Here is an 8,509-nt window from a genome sequence, read left to right as displayed (position 1 = left end):
TATCCGAGCTTTATATAGCAAGCAAGCGCATGTAGCATACGTGCTCGCTTCGGCAGCACATATACTAAAATTGGAACGATACAGAGAAGATTAGCATGGCCCCTGCGCAAGGATGACACGCAAATTCGTGAAGCGTTCCATATTTTGCAATTATTGCTAAGTGACATTTTGCAATTCTAGCTAAGGGATCCACATGCAAAATATATTCATACATGTATATGTGTTTTTTAAGAATAAATGCATCCTCCCTCCTCTCTTTCCTCCACTTTGCTAACCTCATAACCACTTTAGCAATGTCTTGCTTTCAATGGGGGGAAGAAGGGCTCTGCCGTAGTATTTGCATAGTAGGCCCATTTAAATCAGTTACCTGCTTATTTGGTTCTCTTTTTTTTTCTATTCCCATCTTCTTTCCCCCTCCAATCTCAATTCATTTCCCCTGCCTTTCCCCGAGTTTGTTCCTGCACAACAGCCCTGCCAGGTAGGCTGCAGGTGAAGATGCCTAGGCCTCTAGCTCCAGGTTAGACTGTCAGGCAGTAGGGATCCTGGGATGGGGCCTCTCAGGCACAGTCCCCAAAGGGGGAGCATGGGATGGGGCCGGCTGGTTGCCAGCATCCCCCAGCCCCTATAAATCTTGGGGTTAGCCTGCCCTGGGGAGAGAACATGCCACGTTTTGGACTTGCTGCTTGATGTTCTGTAGCTGGTGCCAGAGAAGCCAATAAAGCCCCAGAACCCCTTCGGTTCCTGTGTGTGATGCATAGCTGTCAAGCGTCCCTTATTTGGCGGGACAGTCCCTTATCCCAGCGCTGGGTCCTGCTGCTGTCCCTTATTGATAAAAGGTAAAGGTACCCCTGCCCGTACGGACCAGTCTTGACAGACTCTAGGGTTGTGCACCCATCTCACTCAAGAGGCCAGGGGCCAGCGCTGTCCGGAGACACTTCCGGATCACGTGGCCAGCGTGACAAAGCTGCTCTGGCAAGCCAGAGCCGCACACGGAACGCCGTTTACCTTCCCGCTAGTAAGCGGTCCCTATTTATCTACTTGCACCCGGGAGTGCTTTCGAACTGCTAGGTTGGCAGGCGCTGGGACCGAGCGACGGGAGCGCACCCCGTCGCGGGGATTCGAACCGCCGACCTTTCGATCGGCAAGCCCTAGGCGCTGAGGCTTTTACCCACAGCGCCACCCACGTCCCTCCCTTATTGATAATGTCCCTTAAATTTCTCGGGTTTCAAAGGAAGCAGCTCCTCTCCCTCCCTCCCTGCCGGCCAGGGAGGAGGGAGGCTCCAACTGTGTTGCTTGGCTGCGTTGCTCACCCAATAAGGAGTCTAAGAACGACTGGGGGGTGGAGCTTGCATATGCCTTGTGCCAATCAACTCGGCCGCGTTGCCTGGGGACTCGCCTTTGCTCAGCGCTTCCCAGCAGAGAGGTGACACTGGTTTTCCTTGCTGCAACCCCTTTGCCGGGTTGCTGCGCTGTGGGAACCACCGCTTGAGGCTTCGTTTGGCTGCTGGCTGGGCTTTCTGCCTTTGGCTCGGAGGGGCTCAGCAGTTGAACATACCTGTGCCCAGAAAGTCCCTTATTTTGTCTGCTGATCCCTTATTTCCGAGGCTGCTGGTCCCTTATTCTCAAATCTGTAAGTTGACAGCTATGGTGTGATGCATAGCTGTCAACCTTCCCTTTTTTTGCGGGAAATTCCCTTATTCCAGCGCTGCTTCCCGCTGCTATCCCGGATTGTTAGATGACCCGTAGACTGTCATTGGGACAGGTGAGGCTGCTGATACCTTATTTTCAAATCTGAAAGTTGACAGCTATGGTGTGATGGACTTGGAGAGAGGGCTGGGGAAACCGACCCCCTCCTTGACCTAGATCAGTGTTTCCCAACCACTGTTCCGCGGCACACTAGTGTGCCGCGAGATGTTGCCTGGTGTGCCGCGGGAAAAATTAAAAAATTGAAAGATTTTTTTTTTTTTAAGTCAAATTTTCGATTGGGGCGCCGTCACTAGATGGCCCCTGGGGTTCCCTCCCTCCCTCCCGCTCTGCGCCTCCCTCCTCCTCCTCCTCCTCCTCCGGGGAGGCCCTTCCTGGCTCTCGGCCAAGGCTTGGCGGCTGCCACTCACTCACTCACTCGCTCGCCCACCCGTCCCTCCAACCCTGCACCCGGCCTCTCCCCCTCCGTCCCCGGCACGGGGGCTGCCGGGATCCGTAGTCCCCTCGCCCTTGGGCTCCGCGCCCGCGTGGGGTGCGCGAACTACGTTTCCCAGCGTGGCCCTACGTTTCCCAGCGTTTTTTTGAAGCGCTCCATGGAATGAGCGCGGCGGCGGTGGCCGGGCGGGCAGGGGCTCTTCCGCGCAGACCCCGCGCAGCCTGCCTGCACCCCCGCGGAGATCGGGCGGCAGGATGGAGGCCGGGGATCCCCGCGGAGGCGGAGCGGCGGAGGCGGAGGCTGCCCCCCAGGTAGGGCTGCGTTGGGGGGGTTGTTTATTTTTGCAATGCTGCATCCGCGCCGGAGGGGACGCATCGGACCGCGGGGAGACCCCTTGGCGGGCATGCAAGGCAATGCATGCGTGCAGGCGTTGCATGGAGTGCAGTGCAATGCAATGGCAACGCGGCGCCCTGCATGCATGTATGCAACTTCCACCGGCGCTCCGGACTTGGCAGGTGAGGGGGGTCCCCAGTGGGCGGCAGAGAGAGCCGGGAGGGCGAAGGGGAGCCGGGGGGGAGCAGCGCTGCTCCCCGAGCCCGGGGGGAAACTTCGGCGTCGTTGCACCGGGTGTTGGAAGCGGAGGCTGGCGGGGGCCCCTCACCTGCAAAACCTGGTCGCCTCTCATATATTTCGTGCATTGCATTCATTGCCCGCTTTCTCCTCCAAGGAGCTCCCGGGGGCGCGCGTGGTTCTCCCCGTGTTATCCTCGCAACAACAGCCCTGCGAGGTGGGTCAGGCGAGTGGCCCAAGGGAGCACCCAGGGATTGTCCTGGCCAGGTGGGGTGATTTGAACCCTGCTCTCTGCCCGGTCTTCGTCCTCATTTAGCCCCCACATGTGCATGAATGTGCATGACTGAGGTTTTCCCCCCTTGTCTTGGCTATGGTGTGAGTCTGTGCTGTTAATTAATGGGGTTCTGCCTTCTGTTACGGAAGGGGGGGGCATGTCTTCTTCACTACAAATATTTGCTCAATTTCTCTAGGACTCCATCACCCCTCCCCTGTCCTCCATAATCTCTCAAGTAAGGTGTCAAGACCCTAATCCTGTCAAAATCACTCTGCCAAACCTTTCCTCCTGGCAATGCCAGGTGACAGACTACGCATACATGGACCATTGTCTTCTCAGGATGTGCTTATCTGCGCATATCTCCAGCTCTGCATATTCCCCCCTCCCTCCTCCATATCTCCAGCTCTCTGCATATTCCCCCCTCCCTCCTCCATATGGTAATCCGGTGTAACCCAACCTCTCCTTAATGTATTCATGATGTAATCTGTGTAACCCAACCTTTCCTTAATGTATTCATGATGTAACTGGGATGTATTTTGCACTGTATTCTGGGACATGGAGGGAGTTTCAAAAGTTAATGTCACCCCTTTTTCGCGGTTCAATCTCGTCTTGAACCTGTTGCGCAATAAACTTGGATCTTCTGCAGTTTGCTCCTGTCTGGCTGAGGTCATTTTCTTCCGCAGGGACCCGCGGACACTTAGTCCGACGAGCTGGGTGGCAGAGCAGCCCCGCACCCAGATTTAGCCGTAACAGTTGGCAGCCCAATGTGGGGCTGGCGGTTCTCCCGCGTTGCTGACCGGGAGCCCCGAAATCTTCAGCCGGCACCAGGCCATTTTGCCTGGGAAGATCATTTGGACCCCCGGCCATCTTCCGGGCGGTAATCGAAAGCCCCAGGAGTTCAGCCAGGGAGCAAAGAGGGATCCAGCCGGCTTATTCATCGATCCCGGGATCATCATAGAAGACACGTGAGTATAAGGAAAAGGAAAATCCAGTGCACTGGTGGGAAGGGGGTGGAAATCTCCTGGCAACTGAATTCTCTGCCCTCCTCTCTATCGCTCCTTCTCGCCTGTCTCTTGGTCCAATTGGTGAGAGAGACCGTGGACCGCTGCTCGACCCAAAAGGGGGGTTCTGAGCTCTATCTCTTTCTCCTCTCAAACCCTCCAGTCAGCCGCACCAATTGAGAGTCCGAAAGTAAGACGGAGAGACCCGGCTTGGAAAGACAGCCGACTCTCCGCAACGGGCATCTCAGTTGAAAGCAAGGGGCTGGAGTTCTTCTTCCGAACTTCCCGAGCGCCCTTACGGAGGGGGCAGGAAGTGGTCTTGCTTTCTATCCCAATCCCAGCCGCACTGGTCGGTGCCACGTAACACGTGTATCGTGCGTGAGCCCGCTTCCAAAAGCAAGGGGGATTTTCAGTTCAAAATTCTATCCAGGGATCACCCGATCTGGCACCGCACGGCGCGGGCGTCCAGTAGGGCCCCTTTTCCTGAGATTGTGACGATAGGTAGGAGGTTGCCAGGAGGGATAGCCCATGAGGAATTGGGCAGGATCGGCAGAGTGGAAAAGGACCCCAGGTTATTGAATAGGAAATAGGAAAAGAATAGAAAAAGGAACCGAGTGGGTGAGGCTCGTTAAATTGTTAAGAAGTTGCCAAGCAACAAGGAAAAGAAAAAACCCTAAATAGCCCCCTGTACAAGTTACCCAAATCCAAATCAACCCCTCTCTTTCTCCCTTCTCTATCCCCCCCCCAAAAAAGAAAAAACAACAACAAAAAAGCAACCACAATGCATGCATATATAAAGGGGTACCCAGTCAACTAAGCAGTGTGAGCCCTGCCAGTTTGGTTAACTGGTTGTGTCTGAAGAGGCAAGGAGGCTCTTAAAACCATGTGGGACCTTCCTACTAATTTCACTTAATGAAGCAAAAGGGAGCGGCCCAACTCCTTGCAATAACCAACTAAAGAATGATAATATATATGTTTACATGTTGTCTGTTATGTGTGTTGTCTGTTAATACATATATGAAAATATGTATGTTTACATGTTGTCTGTTATGTGTGTTGTCTGTTCCTTCTGTCTTTGACAGACTACCTTTCTTAAGTGTGCATAGTTTAAACTGCAAGCTTGCTTCAAAATTTAAATCTAAGGAAGCCATGCTGGATCTTAGCAGTCCTAAATAAGACAAAATGAGAATGAAGTGTGTAAATGTTTGTTATTTGAGAGATGCTCAAAAGAGTCTTTCTCCGAGTAGTTTAAGTGAGGAGGGTGATTTTAAGTCTAGTGGTAAATGATGTTTTGTTGTAACTTTTGAGTTTGTGAGTGTACATCCGTGTTCCAGTCTTTTGTTCCAGTATTTTGAAATGTGCTGTGAAAAAACTAATGTTTCTGCTGCAAAAGCCTAGTTGAGCCAACTGCTCTCTCAAGCTAAAATGCAGTGTATGTATTTCATTAAGCATATGCCTATGAAGGTATGGTGTTCTTTCTGAGAAAAATTGATATTAAATGTAGAGGCTTCAATGGCCAGCAAAATTGTCTACCTGAGTCCAGTCCTGATATCAGTCTCTATAAGACTTCCTGGCCTCTTTCCTTAGAAAATGCCCCCCTTGTTTCATTCTGTCTCTTTCAGTTTTTTCTCCCTCCTTACTTCTGTGCCAGGTAAATTTACTCCTGAGTAAGCTTCCTTTAAAGGAAACTGCAAATAGGGGGGAGCAATCTTTCCTAAGGTACCCTGCATCTCACTTTCCTAAAAAATAATAATCTAAATTAGGCTTACTATTCCTCTGCAAGTTCAAGAAAAATTGTTCACTTTTGTATTCCTTTTAAATCAAATCTATGGCTGTTTTAACTATACTTGCACTCTTTAGTCTAAGGAAGAAACTCATTATAAAGTTGGGTACTTTTATTTTCCTCTTCCTTAGTACATGATAGGCGCATGGCTTGTGATCGGTGCATGGCTTGTGGTCTCTTCCCCAGTAGTGCCTGTGTACATAAGTATGTGTGTCTCTTTGGTAGTACAAATCTTGCTGTGAAACCTTGCTGTGAACCCTATATTTCGGAGGGTTGGACTAGATGACCCCAGGGTCCCTTTCAGCTCTCCCAATTTGTGGCTGTGTGGAAGGACATGTGTCCACAGGCACTGGAGGGTAATTCTTAAATTCTGGTGTGGTGATGGAGTTGAAATTCGGCCTAGCTTTGCTCTTTAGTTTTAAAGGGTGAGAGGTAAAGCTGTGATGTTTTGAAGCACAACTGGTAATATCAAGCATTTGAATGATTACAGTGTTTATCATTTTGTCTACTATTTAAAAATCAGACTTAAACTCTGGCCATTTTCCCCATATATAAGGGCGTGGCATTGTTCCACGAATAGCCAGAGGGATATTAGCCCTTCCCTGTACATAAAGGAAGCAGTCCCTTTGCTTGGGCTGAAATTGCTAGCTTTGGTGAATACTTGAATTGCTGAGTTTCTCTTTTTTGTTTTAAAATCTAACCCTATTTTTTAAATCTACTCCTTACCCTTCATTACCTTTATTCAAATGGTAATTTAGCCAAAAGATGCAACATTTTCAATAGTATAAAAGGTTTGCTGAGACATGAACTCTGCACATGCACGGAGGCTAGTTTTTCGCGGTTCAATCTCGTCTTGAACCTGTTGCGCAATAAACTTGGATCTTCTGCAGTTTGCTCCTGTCTGGCTGAGGTCATTTTCTTCCGCAGGGAGCCGCGGACACTTAGTCCGACGAGCTGGGTGGCAGAGTAGCCCCGCACCCAGATTTAGCCGTAACACTTCGGAGAAGATGAGCCAGCCCTCAAGGAGGTGATTATGTAATTTGCTAGCAATTCATGTCCCTCCCGGCGTGACGCTGCGCGCTGACGTCACGGGGCTGTAATGGTGGTGTGCCTCGAGATTTTTTTCATGAAACAAGTGTGCCTTTGCCCAAAAAAGGTTGGGAAACACTGACCTAAATAATAATAATAATAATAATAATAATAATAATAATAATAATAATAAATAATACCCTGCCCATCTGGCTGGGTTTCCCAAGCCACTCTGGGCGGCTTCCAACAAAACACTAAAATAATACAACAACCTATTAAACATTAAAAGCTTCCCTAAACATGGCCAAAACCCATTCATCCACCCGGGAAAGCATGTCGGAACACAAAATGTATTTAATTATTAGCAGCTAGTTATTACCACAAAGCAGCCACTCAGATTTGGGGTGTATTGAGCAGGAGAATTTGGAAGTAGTAGGAGGGAAAATAAGAATATTCGATAGGAGGAAAAGGAAAAGGGAAGTAGATAAAATATCTACAGTCATATGTGGTGGGATTGTCCGCTAGTTAATGAATTCTGGAAACAGACTGGTATAGAAATAGCGGGAATTGTGGGTAGGAAGGTGGAAATATCTAAATTAATGGTTCTTATTAGCCTGAGTAGCACCGAGTTAAAAACAAAAGAGGAATGCAAATGGGTAAAATTGATGGTAATTGCAGCCAGACGGGCGAGTAATTGGAAAAATGCAGAAGAGCTAGGGGTGAACCAATGGAGGAAAAAACTGAAAAATATTATAATTTTAGAATATCTGTGAAGATACACAAAATGAAAGGGTTTAAGGTCAGTGAGAAGGAGGAGGATTGGTTTGAGAAGATATTGAATTATTTGGGCAGGTTTGAACAATTTGGGGCAATTAAAATGTTAAAAGTTAAATAAACCTTGTGGGGGGAGGAGTGTTAATGTATATAGAATTATACATAGGGTTGATTTGAATATGTTATTATTGATTATGTATATCCAATGTATCAGCCGCCTGGGAGGTTTCACTGTTTGTTTTCACTGTTTGTGTTTTGGTTGTTGGTAAAAGAAAAAGAAAAAGAAAAAAAAAGGAGCTGCTCAGCTGCAAGCTTCCCCAGAAGTCAGATTCCAATCCTCATCATTCTGAATACATACAAATTTTGTTATCTGGGCTCTAGTGGCCACGTCAGCCGTGCAGAATTCAGCGGCCAGGTTGCAAGACGGTTTGAGCATATTGCACCAATCCTGGTCTGGCTGCACTGGGCCCAATCCAAAGTGCTGCTTTTGACCGATGAAGCCTTAAATAGTTCAGGACCACAATACTCTTTCCATATGTATCTACCCGGACCCTGACATTGTCATCTGAGTCCCCTCTTTGTATGTGTCCCTTCTGAGGGGCACTAGAACGGGGCCTTTTCTGTGGTGGCTCCCTGTTTGTGGAATGATCTCCCCAGAGGCGCCATTGCTACATGATCTTCAGGCACCAGGAAAAAACATTCCTTTTTAAACCGACCTTTGGCTTTTACCTATCTATGGGTAGGATGTTTTAATCTATTTTTTAAAAAAATAGACTTGTCTTTTAGATTGGCTTATTTCATGCTTGCGTGTGTTTGGTTTTGCTGATTAAGGTATTGTAAGTGCTGTGGCAAAAAAAAAAAAAGAGCAACTAATAAATTTATTTAACACTTAATAATATTTTCCCCCAATTATAGTTTATTAAATTTCAACTTTTTAA

At 48.5% G+C, this 8,509-nt stretch overlaps 1 non-coding gene across 1 annotated transcript; it reads left to right on the top strand.

Annotated features, from left to right (window-relative positions):
* Window positions 1-40: 40 nt before the first annotated feature.
* Window positions 41-147, top strand: LOC114588718 (U6 spliceosomal RNA). The gene has a single exon (XR_003704500.1). It is a non-coding gene; the product is annotated as a U6 spliceosomal RNA (small nuclear RNA).
* The last annotated feature ends 8,362 nt before the right edge of the window (window positions 148-8,509 follow it).

The sequence above is a fragment of the Podarcis muralis genome, chromosome 18 (genome assembly GCF_964188315.1).
Source record: "Podarcis muralis chromosome 18, rPodMur119.hap1.1, whole genome shotgun sequence".
Taxonomy (NCBI): Eukaryota; Metazoa; Chordata; class Lepidosauria; order Squamata; family Lacertidae; genus Podarcis; species Podarcis muralis.
The sequence above is the reverse complement of the archived record's forward strand: the minus strand, read 5'-3'. Positions and strand labels throughout refer to the sequence as shown.